We start from the raw sequence: 16,717 nt of genomic DNA, 5'->3' as shown, positions 1-16,717 counted from the left end.
ACTGAGGATGAGATTTCCATTTGGGTTGATGAAAAAGTTCCAGAACTAGATAGTGGTGATGGTTGAAGAACATTGTGAATATACTTAATGCCACTGAATTGTACACTTTAAAATGGTAAAAATAGTAAATTTTATGTTACATGTATTTTACCATAATTTTTTAAAAGTCCTTAAGTATCTCATCTAATAAATGACTGTTAAAACTTTATAATACATTCTTAACCATAAATTAAAGCAGGTCCAGTAAAAATAACATTAAAAATAATATTGATACCAAAACCTCTCATTAAAAGTATAAGAAAGTAGTACTAAAGGTTAATCTCACTCATGAATACACATGAAAAATCCTAAACAAAGTATTAAAAAATCTAATTCAAAATATATAAAAAGGATACCATCTCTTAAACAAGTAGAGTTTATCCTTAGAGTGCAATATTGGTTAACATAAAAATCAATCAATGTAATTTCCCACATTAGTAAATTAAAAGAGAAAAATCATACTATCATCATCAGAATAGCTGCAGAAAAAGAAATTAGTGATGATAACAGTGCCTGCCTGCTAGATTTATTGTGAGGATAAAATGATTCCATCTCAAGCACTTAACACAGTGCCTGGCACATAGTAAACATCCCACAAGATGTTATATTATCACTATTTACCAAATCTAACAGGCATTTTGCACACATCACAAAGACATCCAAATGAGCAATATATATATATATATAAAGATGTTCAACCTCCTTAGGATTCAGGCAAATACAAAATAAAAACCAAATAACATACTACTATAGCCATCAGTTAGGCAAAGTTAAAATATTTGACAATAGCAAGTGTTGCCTAATACATGTAAGAACTCTCATAAACTGCTAATTGGAGTGTAAAATAAATACAACCACTTTGGAAAGCAGTTTTGTGTTACGTACAATCTTTTTTAACCCCATGATCCAGAAATTCCACTCCTAAGAGTATTTATTCTACAGATATGCATGTTAAACCAACCTTACATTCCAGGGTTAAATTCTACTTGGTCATAGTGTAGAATCCTTTATTTTTATTGCTAAATTCAACTTGCTAATTTTTGTTAAGAATTTTTGTATCTCTGCTCATGAGGTAAATTGGTCTGTAGTTTTCTTTTCGTGTGAAGTCTTTGGCTTTGGGAACCAAATAATACTGGCCTTACCGAATGAGTTCAGAAGTGCCCCCTCCTCTATTTCCTGAAAAATCTTAAGAAGGATTGGTATGTAATTCACCCATGAAGTCATCTGGTCCTGGACTTTTCTCAGTGGAAATATTTTAAATTGCTAATTCAATTTCTTTTCTTCCTATAGGTTTTTCCAAATTTTTTTAATTCTTCTTCAGTTAGTTTTAGTAATTTGTATTTTTCTAGGAATGTGTCCATTTTATCTAAGTTGCCTAATTTCTTGGCTTAAAGGTTTTCATAGATCCTTATAATCCTCTTAGTTTCTATAAGGTTGGTAGAGATGTCCCTTTTTAATTCCTGATTTTGGAAATTTGTTTCTTCTCTCTTATTTTCTTTGTTTGTATAGCTAAGAATTGGTCAATTTTGTTAATATTGCCAAACAATCAACTTTTCATTTCACTCATTTCCACAGTGGAAGAGATGGGTGTCTATTGCAATGATTTCTGCTCTAATATTTACTATTTCCCTCTTTCTGCCTGTTTAGGGATTAATTGCAGTTCTTCTCTTAAGTTTCTTAAGGAGGAAGCTTAGTTTATCTTTCTTCTTTTCTGACATGGGAAATTAAAGCTGAAAATTTCCCTCTATGTATTGATTTACAATCCACATAAAGCAACAGGGGGGGAAGTTTAAAGCTCCCCCCAAATCCCCATGGAGTCACCACTGGGTAAATCCTGAAGAAGTTGCCAATTAGCACCTGTTACCTGGATCTGCTGACCTTTGTGTCTCCTGACCCTACCTCGTCTGGCTCTTTGATAGGCTCTTTTATTCCATGAGCAGCCCTTCCAATAAATGGCTGCTTTGGTTTAACTTGACCAGGTTTGATTTCTCTTCCTTGCACCAAGTATCCTGATAAATATGGGCTGAAGGAATCTTATAAAGTCTCTTTCTGAGGTTCTAAGATAAGCACAAATCTACGTAGGCCCTTCTCAGAGGAATCAATAGTTATAGATGTACTGGTAAGACAATACTTGGCTCAGTATCTTAAACAGACATGTTGGCTCTGCATGCTTCAAAACAGTAAAATAAATTATAATTTGCAGCATTGGGAATCAACTGGAGATATAATTCCAAAAACTGGTTGAACTATGCTTAGTAGTGATATTTAGAAAAACTTGGAAGGGGACTCTGTCAACAATCATCATCTATTAAAGCTGATGTCAACATATAATAAAACGAAAGAGTAAATGAGGGAGAGGGACGTGATCTGTAAACATAAAGAGAATAAAGGAATCATAAATACTAATCAGCAACAGGAACAAACGAAGCTAGAGAAACCTGAAGCATTCCTTAGAGAATCCCAAGTCAGTCTTTCACTAGAAAATAATCATGTTTCATATTTGATTTTCAATGGTTTGTTTAATTTATCTCATGAAATCTTATAATATCTGGTATGAATCTTAGCATAGTTACAGTAATTAAAATTGAGAAAGAAAGCAGCTCTTACTCTGACTTCTTTGTTGCACTGGAATATAGTCTTACAGAATTTGGGTGGGGAAACAAAAACACTTTCTATTGGTTCATAGTCAATTTTTAATGAAAATTTCTTCTGAAAAGAAATTTCTCCAGATATTTTTTAGCAAATAGGGACAGTATAATGCTAGACAGAAAACGCTCTGTTTTGCTGAACAGTGAAACTAGTTCTAGTATGTACTTTGATAATTGTTTGCTATTTGACCTCTCAGCTTTTGAGCTTCTAATGGCAAATTAAATCCACCTCTCCAAGAAAAAAAATTACAAAAATATAACTTGGTTAATGTGGAAAATAGTAAGTGTATTGATCTTTAAGAAATTCCTAGTTTCTTTACCTTACAATGGTTTTCCTTAATAGCAACAAAGGCATTAAGAAAACAAAACACATTTGATGGAAATTCTTTGTCTTCCCCCATTTTAAATTATTTAGCAACATCAAGTAGCTAAGAAATTTTTTCTTCTCTATAAAACCCCCTATACTAATTGTGGCTAGCAAATTAGTAATTATAGCAGAGTATTCAAAGCAGGAGAGGACTAAATTAATGTTCAGGAGTGAAGAGTGCAATTAGATAGCTTGGTCTGATACATCTTAACTCTGAATCTCTGTGAAGAAGGAAGAAAAAAGCTCTGCACCAAAATTGAAGGGGACCAGTTTTCTGATTGTGTCCTAGGGGATTTGGATAAAGCTCAAGCAATTTGACGAATACCCTCAGGTTGTACTCAGCAGAATTCCTGACCTCTGCCACATCCTATCTATCATAAGCCTTTATCAGGAGGAGATGGCAAATCACAAGCCATTTGGTGGCATATAATTGCTTCAACATTGACAGCATAGGGGTATATATCATCTTGTCTGTTAAAAAGGCAGTCAGTGTTTTAAATGGCAGAAGACTAAATAGAAAAGCGAATTTAAATAAACGTTAATGGGAAATTAAACCTACTCTAAACTGAAATGAATACCAAAATAAAATCAAAGCTTTAATATAGATTGAAGAAAACAATTAATAAGCTATGATTTCGAATCACCCTCTTTCTGATCTATTAGAAATATTGAAAAATCCAGAGTCAAAGACAAAAAAAAGGAAAAAGAATCATATAACTTAGAATAGTTCATGAAATTGTGGGACTGGTTTTAGATGGTATATGAAAGATTGTGATTGATTTCATGGATACAGAATGAAATAATACTGAACCACATGGAGAGAAGGGTCTTCTGTTTCAGTCTTTTGCCTACGTGGTGAGGAAAGTCTCAGTGCTAGTCTGCCTTCAACTTCTCTTTAACACTTCCAAATCTCCCTTAAAAATAATAAGAAGAAAAGAGCAGGGCCCAGGCTCTAAGCCTTTGGCAGACAATGGCATCTAGCTTGAATTTAAGTAAGTAATATTGTTTTTATTATATTTATCTTTATGGCAAAAGAATTTTAACAATTATTTACCTTTTATTTATGGCAAGTTTCCATTCATGATCGACCTACACATTTTTGTTTCTTTTTTTACTCATTTAATGAATGACTCAACTGAAAGCCAAACATTAGACAAATAAGAGTACCAGGTGAAGAAAACAAAGACAAAGAAAATCAGTAGTGGGTCCAATCTGTTTGGGAAAAAATGTTATAAGGGGCACTCAGATGATTTAAGTTTAACAATCATAAATTGTCAGAACTAGAACGATTAAGAGCAGGCAGTGCAAGCTCCCTGGTTTTATACACAAAGAAACCAATCCCCAGACATGCCCGAATTGCCAAGTCCCACAGTTTGTGGTGGCAGAGGGGGGCTGCCTCCTCCTCCATTGATTTTATCATTATTTAACATACAGGTTTCTCAATGGCTATATGTTTTAGAATTAGTTAAATGTGTCCAGTCCACGACTTGTTGAAGAAAGGAGTCTGGCCACAAAGGAATTCTTTTAAGGCGGCCAATAAAACTTGAGCAATTTGTAAGACCACAGTGACACCTAGTGGTAGTATTTGATAATGCAACCTTTGGTGCAACCATTAATTTAAGAGAGCTTGTCATTAAAAAAAAAAATTCATAGAATATCCCTCAATACGGGTTTGTCTCTTCCCTAATGATTCTATTTATTTTTAACAAGAATACTGTGTAAGTGAAACTGTGTCCTCCTAAGTGAATTTTAAGAGGCTCACGACATGGTTTGTTTCACGATTGATGTTAACTGAGATCACTTGGTTAAGACAGCGTCTCCCAGGCTGATCCACTCAAAAGTTCCTGTTTATTCCTTTCCAATTAATAAAAATAACTTGTGGGTGGGTATTTTGAGGTGATATAAATATCTTTCCCTTTTCACACTTTCATCCACTAGTTTTAGCATCCATTGATAATTCTTGCCTGAATCTAATATTACTATAATGGGGGCAAAGTGGTAATTTTCTAATTCTGTCATTCTTCTACATTTATTAGTCAGCATTTTACAATAAGAAGTGATTTCTCTAATCTATATTTATTTATGTTTGCATTTATGTATTAGTATGGACTCATGAATCCTTATATACATAAAAGATGTATTGGGATAATTGGAGAAATTTGAACAACGCTGTGGATTAAGTAAGAACACTGCATCAGTGTTAAATTGTTGTGATCGTTTACTATGGTTTTGTAAGAAAAAGTCCTGGTCTTAGGAAAGACACAGTGAAATGTTTAGGGGTAAAAGGGCATTATGCCTGAGACATTCTCAGATGATTGAAAAAACAATAACGTGTGTGTGTAGGTATGTGCTGAGAGAGAGACGGAGAATGATCAGAAACTGGCAAATGCCTCTTGTCTTGGGCATGCACATATGGCCCTAGGAATTCCCCCTTTTACACAGAGAAGCATGTCCCCTCTTCTGTAGGAAACAGTGACCTCACAGTCTAGGGCCCTGCCCGGTATGTCCTAGAGCCAGCATTCCCTGGCTCCCCAGGGCATTCTGCAGGAGAGCTCAGCAAGCCGCCTTCTACATGGAGGGCAAGTTCTGGGACAGTGAGTTCCTCAAGCTACCAAAAAATTGGACCAGACATTCATGCTCCCAGTAAATGCATGAGAGTTACTCTGCTCCCTCCAGAAGCAGGACCAGGGATCTGCACTGGGGGCACAGACCAGCTCTGCACAGAGCCCTGAGGGGCTGGGGCATGGGCCAGCCAGGGCGCTGCAAGGTCCTGCAGCTTTTAAGTGGCTTTTCTCTTGACATGGCACTCTCCCTGTTACTGCAGTCCTTTAACTGTTTTTCTGGAGCTTTGAAAAAGATGTTTCTGCCTGTTCTTGCTGGTTGTTCAAAGCTTATGTGGAGGCACGAAGCTCTGAAGCGTCTCACTCCACCATCTTGACTGGAGCCTTAAGGGATTATTAAATGTCATATTTATTTTAAAAAAATAAAAAGAGCAAAATAAACAAGCCAAGTTGCTCTAAAGGCTTGAGAATTTCAAAATCTCAGCTATTAAGTTTCTTTCCACTGCTGCGGTTTGAAATAAAGCCTTGCTCTTTTCATCAGGGAATTATTTTGCTAGTTGAGGAAATCTATTATAAATTACTAGTTTAAATTCCCCAGATGACTGAAGAATTTCTCAAAGGGACAGAATACTTGTGTAGAAACTTACATGTTTAATATCAACATGTACAAAAGACTGGTTATCCAGGTTAGATTCTAGCTTTGAACACAACAGACCAGCTGGCTGGGATGGCCCTTAAGTTGGAGTCTGGGAGGCCAACTATGAAAAGAGTAAGTCTCTGTGGAAGATAATTGTCCTCATCTTAAAAGGAAGAGGAAATAGAGAGCAGTGTCTGCTGGTGAGGATGCAGTTGAAAGAGTGACTTGCTGGATGTGGGGGAAAGTTGACGCAAAGGGGAGTTAATTGGTCACCAGCAAAAAGCCAGTTGCCTGATGAGTGATGTTGCATTCCTCTAGGTTGCTTTCTCAATGTCAAGAAAGCAAAACAAGCAGCCTAGTGTGTTTAAGAGGCACATAGCTATATATGCCTTAAAAAAAAGAAAACCAAACAAAACAGAAGGCATAATGCCACCCCAGAGACAACGCTTAGAGAGACTGTGGTCAGTGCTTCTCAGCAGAGGGACTGGCCCAAAGCCACCCCTCGGGGCCTGCCCTGGGGGCACCACCCACTGAGGGGGCGCTTCCTCTGTGCTCTTTGTTCCTTTCTCTCTCTTCCAGGGAGAGTCCATTGTAGAGAAAAATCAAAAACAAACACAAATCGAAATGCCTCAGGCTTTGGAATTACATGGCTGTGGTTAGAACCACAGCGCTGGAACCTACCAGCTGTGTGATCTGCTGGGCTACTTTATGGAACCACCACAAACCCCAGTGTCTTTGCTTGAGGGGCTACTCTGTGAATATCTACACCTGGCACCGTAAATGATGACTGTATCTCCGCCCAGGGCCAGCCTCGTGGATAATGATGATGCCTGAGCCTGGGCACCCTTATCTCTCGACTGAAGTGCCACAGCCTCTTAACCGGTCTCGAGCGTCCATCCCGTCCTCCTTCCAGTCCAGGCTGGACTCAGCACAAAGTCAGAGTTCCTGATACGGTGTACGAGTCCATTGACGGCCTTGTGACCTGGGCCCGGGGTGCCTCTCCAGCCTCCTCTCTCTTGATGTCCCCTCCCCATCCTCCCCTCTTGTTTCCACAGCTCTCTAAGACTTTTCTGCCATGAGGGAAGTTTTCTATATCCACATGAGCCAACATGGCAGCCGCTAGCCACATATGACTGCTGAGCACTTGAAATGTGGCTGTGAATGAGGAACTGAATTTTTAATTTTAAAAATTTTATTTTAAATTTAAATTTAATGAGCCACATGTGGCTAGTGACTAACGTATTGGATAGAGGAGATACATAAATCTTGTTTAGGTTCCCAACCAGCTGTGTTCTCTCTTACCTCTGAGTCTCTTTTCTCTCCTTGGAAGATCTTTTCTTCATCTAGCTTTTTACTCATCCTTTACATTGTATCCTAAATATCACTTGCTATATGCTTTGCTAGTATAGTATAGTAGGATAATATAGCACAGTATAATATAATGTAGCATAGTGTAGGGTAGTATAGCATAGTATAGTGTAGTGCAGTATAGTGTATACTGTAGTATAGTATGGTATAGTATAGTACAGTATAGTACTGTAGTATACTGTAGTGTGGTGTGGTATAATATAGTGTACCATAGCATAACATAGCATAGCATAGTGTAGTGTACTACAGTATAGTGTAGTGTAATATACTGTAGAATACTATAGTACAGTATAAAATAGTATAGAGTAGCATAGCATAGCACAATGTAGTGTAGTTTAGTGTACTGTAGTATAGTGTAGTATTATATACTGTAGTGTAGTTTAATGTAGTGTAGTGTAGTGTACTGTAGTATAGTGTAATGTAGTATACTGTAGAATACTCTAGTATAGAGTAGTGTAGTGTAGTATGGTATAGCATAGCATAAAATAGTGTAGTCTAGTCTATTCTAGTATAGTATAGTATAGTATAGCAGAGTGTAGTGTGGTATACTATAGTATAGTGTAGTGTACTGTACTGTATTGTACTTTAGTATAATGTAGTATAGTACAGTATAGTTTAGTGTAGCATAGCAGAGTGTAGTGTGGTAGTGTATAATAGCATAGCGGAGCGTAGCATAGTGTAGCATAGTGTACCATAGCATAGGATGGTATAGTATAGTATAGTGTAGTTTAGTGTAGTGTAGTATAGTGCAGTGTAGTACACTATACTATAGTGTAGAACAGTGTACTGTAGAATGCTATAGTATAGTGTAGTATAGTATAGTGTAGTACAGTATAGTGTAGCATAGCTTGGTATAGTATAGTACAGTGTTAGTGTAGTATAGTGTAGTATAGCATAGCATAGTGTTGTGTAGTGTAGTATAGTGTAGTGCAGTGGAGCATACTGTAGCGTAGCACAGCATAGCATAGCATAGCATAGCATAGCATAGCATAGCATAGCATAGTAATGTATAAACTCCACCACTGGCAAACTTTCAACCAACAAACTTTCATTTGTGAAAGCTAAGCCATACTTCAGAGCAGTAACACATTAATTGTGCCCTTTGCCTTCCACCATGGTGTTTTTCTCCCTCTCCTTGGCTATTCATTAATCCATAATTCAGGGCACCAGTTGTTGACCACAGGCCACAATCCATCCCATCAATATGTTTTGTTTGGCTTTCACTGCATTTGAAAAAATGGAACCAACACTTTAAACTAAAGAGATTTTATTTAAAATATGGATTCCAGAATGCTCTGGTAAAAATCAGAAGACCTGGTCACATTGGACCCACATTCATTTCTGCTCAGCAGTAAGCAGCTAGACTCATTGTCCAATATGATAGCCACTGGTCACATATGGCTATTTAATTTTAAATTAATGAGAATTAAATAAAATTTAAAATTCATCCCCAATGTCCTACTAGCCACATTTCAAGTACTAGGCAGCACCTGTGGCTAATGCCTTCCACTAGCAGACACAGAACATTTCTGTCACTGCAGAATGTTCTGGAGGGCAGCAGTGAGCAGAGGGTGGCTGGGGAGCACAGCCTCCTTCAGCTGCAGCAATGGTCTTCAGGTCTGTGTGGCCCCTAACCAGCCGCTTCCCCACACCTCACCACCTTCCATTACCCACCTGACCCTGTGGGCTTTCGAATTCCAGAACCCTTGTGTTTCTAGTTAGTTTTGTGGCGCTTTGCAAAATATCACTATCCCTATTCCACCAGGAAGGAGCAAAGGCTAGAAGTGATATGAAAATGTGAATATGAAAGTAGGGATAAACCTGGAGAGGGAATGTGTGTGCGTGTGGGATCAATGGCTTTTTGGAAGAACACATTCACCCTGGTGAAAAAGTGCTGTGTGTGTGTAATCAACACTTAGCGAAAGATGAGCAAAAGCAAAGGTTAAAATAGAGTAATGCCTGACTCTATAACCCACAAGGGTCACAGGTAGTAAGGGCTGAGGTCGCGGCAGGGCCTGGCAGTGCAGGGAGGAGGAGTGTATGCCAGTTATTATCATGGGAATGGGCTTAGACCTGATTTTTCCAGGGAAACCACGAATCCAGATTTTTAAATATGAATTCTCCCCATTTAAAAATGTTAGCTCAGTTTTTTTAGAAACGCTGTCAAAGCAAAAGGAAACAAGGTTGCCGGTCAGATTTGGCCCATGGGCACCAGTGTCAACCTCTGAGCCCAAAAATTGGCAGAGGTGTCAGACAGTGACTTGACCAGTGCTGATTCAGGAGATCAGTGGGCGCTGAGAAAACAAAGTTTCCATGGGTGGGGGATGGAATTGTGCTAGTCAAGGGGTGCTGGTTGCATGGGTCCTGGGACCATCTGGGTCTGTCTAGCTGTAGTGCGTGAGTGAGCAGAGCAGCTGAGAGTGCTGTTACAAGTTGAATTATGTCTCCTAAACAGGTGTTTTGAAGCCCTTCTCCCTGTACCTCAAAATGTGAACTTATGGGGAAGTACGGTCATTATGGATGGAATTAGTCAAGTTAAAATGAGGTCAGACAGGAGTAGGGTGGGCTCCGAATCCATGAGACTGGTGTCCCTATAAGAAGGGAAGACATAGACAGACACAGAAGAGGGGGACAATAGGATTGCCAGCAAACCACCAGAAGCCAGAAGAGGCAAGAAAGGATTCTCCCCTACAGGTTTCGAAGGGAGCATAACTCTGCTGACACCTTGATTGTGGAAATCGAGCCTCCAGAACCATAAAGCGATAAATTTCTGCAGTTTAAAGCCACCCGGTTTGTGGTACTTTGTTACGGCAGCCCTAGCAAACTAAGACATGGGCTAATGTTGTAGACATCAACGAACCTGGGCTTTGCTGCACATTAGAATCACTTAGGGAGCTTTGAAATATCCCAATGCCCAGGTTTACCGTGCCAACTAAATCAGAATGCCCAGAGAGGGACCCAGGCATGCTTGGCTTGAATCCCCAGGTTAGTCTAATGTGCAGCAAAGTTTGGGAACCATTATGCTAAGGGATTCTATGGTTCTGAGGTTACATGAGGACAGAATCTCTCTCCACAGTATTGATAAAGCTGGTCTTTGGGAGAAAATTATGCCACATAGAAGATAAGAAGATTATGCTTAGTTTTAAAGATTTGAAGGTTTTCCCACATTTGGTCAAAATGAATCCAAGGGAGGAGGTGGAGCAAGATGGCAGACTGGTGAGCTGTATGTTTTAGTTACTCCTCCAGGAAAGTAGGTAGAAAGCCAGGAACTGCGTGGACTGGACACCACAGAGCAATCTGTCTTTGGGCATACTTCATACAACACTCATGAAAATGTCGAACTGCTGAGATCAGCAAAATCTGTAAGTTTTTGCGGCCAGGGGACCCGCGCCCCTCCCTGACCAGGCTCAGTCCCGTGGGAGGAGGGGCTATCAGCTCCGGGAAGGAGAAGGGAGAACTGCAGTGGCTGCTCTTATCGGAAACTCATTCTACTGATCCAGACCCCAACCATAGATAGACTGAGACCAGACAACAGAGAATCTGAGAGCAGCCAGCCCAGCAGAGAGGAGACAGGCATAGAAAAAAAAAAAACAACACGAAAAACTCCAAAATAAAAGCAGAGGATTTTTGGAGTTCTGGTGAACACAGAAAGGGGAAGGGCGGAGCTCAGGCCCTAAGGCGCATATGCAAATCCCGAAGAAAAGCCAATCTCTCTGCCCTGTGGACCTTTCCTTAATGGCCCTGGTTGCTTTGTCTCTTAGCATTTCAATAACCCATTAGATCTCTGAGGAGGGCCCATTTATTTTTTTTTTTTAATCCTTTTTTCTTTTTCTAAAACAATTACTCTAAGAAGCCCAATACAGAAAGCTTCAGAGACTTTCAATTTGGGCACGTCAAGTCAAGAGCAGAACTAAGAGAGCTCTGAGACAAAAGGCAATAATTCAGTGGCTGAGAAAATTCACTAAACAACACAACTTCCCAAGGAAAGGGGGGTGTCCGCTCACAGCCACCATCCTGGTGGACAGGAAACACTCCTGCCCATCACCAGCCCCATAGCCCAGAGCTGCCCCAGACAACCCTGTGTGACGGAAGTGCTTCAAATAACAGGCACACACCACAAAACTGGGTGTGGACATTAGCCTTCCCTGCAACCTCAGCTGATTGTCCCAGAGTTGGGAAGGTGGAGCAGTGTGAATTAACAAAGCCCCATTCAGCCACCATTTGAGCAGACTGGGAGCCTCCCTACACAGCCCAGCAGCCCAGAACTGCCCTGGGGGGACGGCACTCACCTGTGACATACCACAGTCATCCCTCAACAGAGGACCCGGGGTGCACAGCCTGGAAGAGGGGCCCACTTGCAAGTCTCAGGAGCCATACGCCAATACCAAGGACTTGTGGGTCAGTGGCAGAGACAAACTGTGGCAGGACTGAACTGAAGGATTAGACTATTGCAGCAGCTTTAAAACTCTAGGATCACCAGGGAGATTTGATTGTTAGGGCCACCCCCCCTCCCCGACTGCCCAGAAACACGCCCCACATACAGGGCAGGCAACACCAACTACACACGCAAGCTTGGTACACCAATTGGGCCCCACAAGACTCACTCCCCCACTCACCAAAAAGGCTAAGCAGGGGAGAACTGGCTTGTGGAGAACAGGCGGCTCGTGGACGACACCTGCTGGTTAGTTAGAGAAAGTGTACTCCACGAAGCTGTAGATCTGATAAATTAGAGATAAGGACTTCAATAGGTCTACAAACCCTAAAAGAACCCTATCAAGTTCAGCAAATGCCACGAGGCCAAAAACAACAGAAAATTATAAAGCATATGAAAAAAACCAGACGATATGGATAACCCAAGCCCAAGCACCCAAATCAAAAGACCAGAAGAGACACAGCACCTAGAGCAGCTACTCAAAGAACTAAAGATGAACAATGAGACCATAGTACGGGATATAAAGGAAATGAAGAAGACTCTAGAAGAGCATAAAGAAGACATTGCAAGACTAAATAAAAAAATGGATGATCTTATGGAAATTAAAGAAACTGTTGACCAAATTAAAAAGATTCTGGACACTCATAGTACAAGACTAGAGGAAGTTGAACAACGAATCAGTGACCTGGAAGATGACAGAATGGAAAATGAAAGCATAAAAGAAAGAATGGGGAAAAAAATTGAAAAACTCGAAATGGACCTCAGGGATATGATAGATAATATGAAACGTCCAAATATAAGACTCATTGGTGTCCCAGAAGGGGGAGAAAAGGGTAAAGGTCTAGGAAGAGTATTCAAAGAAATTGTTGGGGAAAACTTCCCAAATCTTCTAAACAACATAAATACACAAATCATAAATGCTCAGCAAACCCCAAATAGAATAAATCCAAATAAACCCACTCTGAGACTATTCTGATCACATTGTCAAACACGGAAGAGAAGGAGCAAGTTCTGAAAGCAGCAAGAGAAAAGCAATTCACCACATACAAAGGAAACAGCATAAGACTAAGTAGTGACTACTCAGCAGCCACCATGGAGGCGAGAAGGCAGTGGCACGATATATTTAAAATTCTGAGTGAGAAAAATTTCCAGCCAAGAATACTTTATCCAGCAAAGCTCTCCTTCAAATTTGAGGGAGAGCTTAAATTTTTCACAGACAAACAAATGCTGAGAGAATTTGCTAACAAGAGACCTGCCCTACTGGAGATACTAAAGGGAGCCCTACAGACAGAGAAACAAAGACAGGACAGAGAGACTTGGAGAAAGGTTCAGTACTAAAGAGGTTCAGTATGGGTACAATAAAGGATATTAATAGAGAGAGGGGAAAAATATGGCAAACATAAACCAAAGGATAAGATGGCCGATTCAAGAAATGCCTTCACGGTTATAACGTTTAATGTAAATGGATTAAACTCCCCAATTAAAAGATATAGATTCGCAGAATGGATCAAAAAAAATGAACCATCAATATGTTGCATACAAGAGACTCATCTTAGACACCGGGACACAAAGAAACTGAAAGTGAAAGGATGGAAAAAAATATTTCATGCAAGCTACAGCCAAAAGAAAGCAGGTGTAGCAATATTAATCTCAGATAAAATAGACTTCAAATGCAGGGATGTTTTGAGAGACAAAGAAGGCCACTACATACTAATAAAAGGGGCAATTCAGCAAGAAGAAATAACAATCGTAAATGTCTATGCACCCAATCAAGGTGCCACAAAATACATGAGAGAAACACTGACAAAACTAAAGGAAGCAATTGATGTTTCCACAATAATTGTGGGAGACTTCAACACATCACTCTCTCCTATAGATAGATCAAGCAGACAGAAGACCAATAAGGAAATTGAAAACCTAAACAATCTGATAAATGAATTAGATTTAGCAGACATATACAGGACATTACATCCCAAATCACCAGGATACACATACTTTTCTAGTGCTCACGGAACTTTCTCCAGAATAGATCATATGCTGGGTCATAAAACAAGCCTCAATAAATTTAAAAAGATTGAAATTATTCAAAGCACATTCTCTGACCACAATGGAATACAATTAGAAGTCAATAACCATCAGAGACTTAGAAAATTCACAAATACCTGGAGGTTAAACAACACACTCCTAAACAATCAGTGGGTTAAAGAAGAAATAGCAAGAGAAATTGCTAAATATATAGAGACGAATGAAAATGAGAACACAACATACCAAAACCTATGGGATGCAGCAAAAGCAGTGCTAAGGGGGAAATTTATAGCACTAAACGCATATATTAAAAAGGAAGAAAGAGCCAAAATCAAAGAACTAATGGATCAACTGAAGAAGCTAGAAAATGAACAACAAACCAATCCTAAACCAAGTAGAAGAAAAGAAATAACAAGGATTAAAGCAGAAATAAATGACATAGAGAACAAAAAAACAATAGAGAGGATAAATATCACCAAAAGTTGGTTCTTTGAGAAGATCAACAAGATTGACAAGCCCCTAGCTAGACTGACAAAATCAAAAAGAGAGAAGACCCATATAAACAAAATAATGAATGAAAAAGGTGACATAACTGCAGATCCTGAAGAAATTAAAAAAATTATAAGAGGATATTATGAACAACTGTATGGCAACAAACTGGACAATGTAGAAGAAATGGACAATTTCCTGGAAACATATGAACAACCTAGACTGACCAGAGAAGAAATAGAAGACCTCAACCAACCCATCACAAGCAAAGAGATCCAATCAGTCATCAAAAATCTTCCCACAAATAAATGCCCAGGGCCAGATGGCTTCACAGGCGAATTCTACCAAACTTTCCAGAAAGAACTGACACCAATCTTACTCAAACTCTTTCAAAACATTGAAGAAAAGGGAACACTACCTAACTCATTTTATGAAGCTAACATCAATCTAATACCAAAACCAGGCAAAGATGCTACAAAAAAGGAAAACTACCGGCCAATCTCCCTAATGAATATAGATGCAAAAATCCTCAACAAAATACTTGCAAATTGAATCCAAAGACACATTAAAAATATCATACACCATGACCAAGTGGGGTTCATTCCAGGCATGCAAGGATGGTTCAACATCAGAAAAACAATCAATGTATTACAACACATTAAAAACTCGAAAGGGAAAAATCAATTGATCATCTCAATAGATGCTGAAAAAGCATTTGACAAAATCCAACATCCATTTTTGATAAAAACACTTCAAAAGGTAGGAATTGAAGGAAACTTCCTCAACATGATAAAGAGCATATATGAAAAACCCACAGCCAGCATAGTACTCAATGGTGAGAGACTGAAAGCCTTCCCTCTAAGATCAGGAACAAGACAAGGATGCCCGCTGTCACCACTGTTATTCAACATTGTGCTGGAAGTGCTAGCCAGGGCAATCCGGCAAGACAAAGAAATAAAAGGCATCCAAATTGGAAAAGAAGAAGTAAAACTGTCATTGTTTGCAGATGATATGATCTTATATCTAGAAAACTCTGAGAAATTGACGATACAGCTATTAGAGCTAATAAACAAATTTAGCAAAGTAGCGGGATACAAGATTAATGCACATAAGTCAGTAATGTTTCTATATGCTAGAAATGAACAAACTGAAGAGACACTCAGGAAAAAGATACCATTTTCAATAGCAACTAAAAAAATCAAGTACCTTAACCAAAGATGTAAAAGACCTATACAAAGAAAACTACATAACTCTACTAAAAGAAATAGAAGGGGACCTTAAAAGATGGAAAAATATTCCATGTTCATGGATAGGAAGGCTAAATGTCATTAAGATGTCAATTCTACCCAAACTCATCTACAGATTCAATGCAATCCCAATCAAAATTCCAACAACCTACTTTGCAGACTTGGAAAAGCTAGTTATCAAATTTATTTGGAAAGGGAAGATGCCTCGAATTGCTAAAGACACTCTAAAAAAGAAAAACGAAGTGGGAGGACTTACACTCCCTGACTTTGAAGCATATTATAAAGCCACAGTTGCCAAAACAGCATGGTACTGGCACAAAGATAGACATATAGATCAATGGAATCGAATTGAGAATTCGGAGATAGACCCTCAGATCTATGGCCGACTGATCTTTGATAAGGCCCCCAAAGTCACTGAACTGAGTCATAATGGTCTTTTCAACAAATGGGGCTGGGAGGGTTGGATATCCATATCCAAAAGAATGAAAGAGGACCCTACCTCACCCCCTACACAAAAATTAACTCAAAATGGACCAAAGATCTCAATATAAAAGAAAGTACCATAAAACTCCTAGAAGATAATGTAGGAAAACATCTTCAAGACCTTGTATTAGGCGGCCACTTCCTAGACTTTACACCCAAAGCACAAGCAACAAAAGAGAAAATAGATAAATGGGAACTCCTCAAGCTTAGAAGTTTCTGCACCTCAAACGAATTTCTCAAAAAGGTAAAGAGGCAGCCAACTCAATGGGAAAAAATTTTTGGAAACCATGTATCTGACAAAAGACTGATATCTTGCATATACAAAGAAATCCTACAACTCAATGACAATAGTACAGACAGCCCAATTATAAAATGGGCAAAAGATATGAAAAGACAGTTCTCTGAAGAGGAAATACAAATG

At 39.1% G+C, this 16,717-nt stretch overlaps 1 protein-coding gene across 1 annotated transcript in view; it reads right to left on the bottom strand.

Moving 5' to 3' along the window:
* EBF1 (EBF transcription factor 1) overlaps positions 1–16,717 on the bottom strand; it is a 432,079-nt gene that overhangs the window by 402,944 nt on the left and 12,418 nt on the right. The gene's annotated exons all lie outside the window — the stretch shown is intronic.

Source organism: Choloepus didactylus, chromosome 11 (assembly GCF_015220235.1).
Source record: "Choloepus didactylus isolate mChoDid1 chromosome 11, mChoDid1.pri, whole genome shotgun sequence".
In the NCBI taxonomy this organism is placed as follows: domain Eukaryota; kingdom Metazoa; phylum Chordata; class Mammalia; order Pilosa; family Megalonychidae; genus Choloepus; species Choloepus didactylus.
The sequence above is the reverse complement of the archived record's forward strand: the minus strand, read 5'-3'. Positions and strand labels throughout refer to the sequence as shown.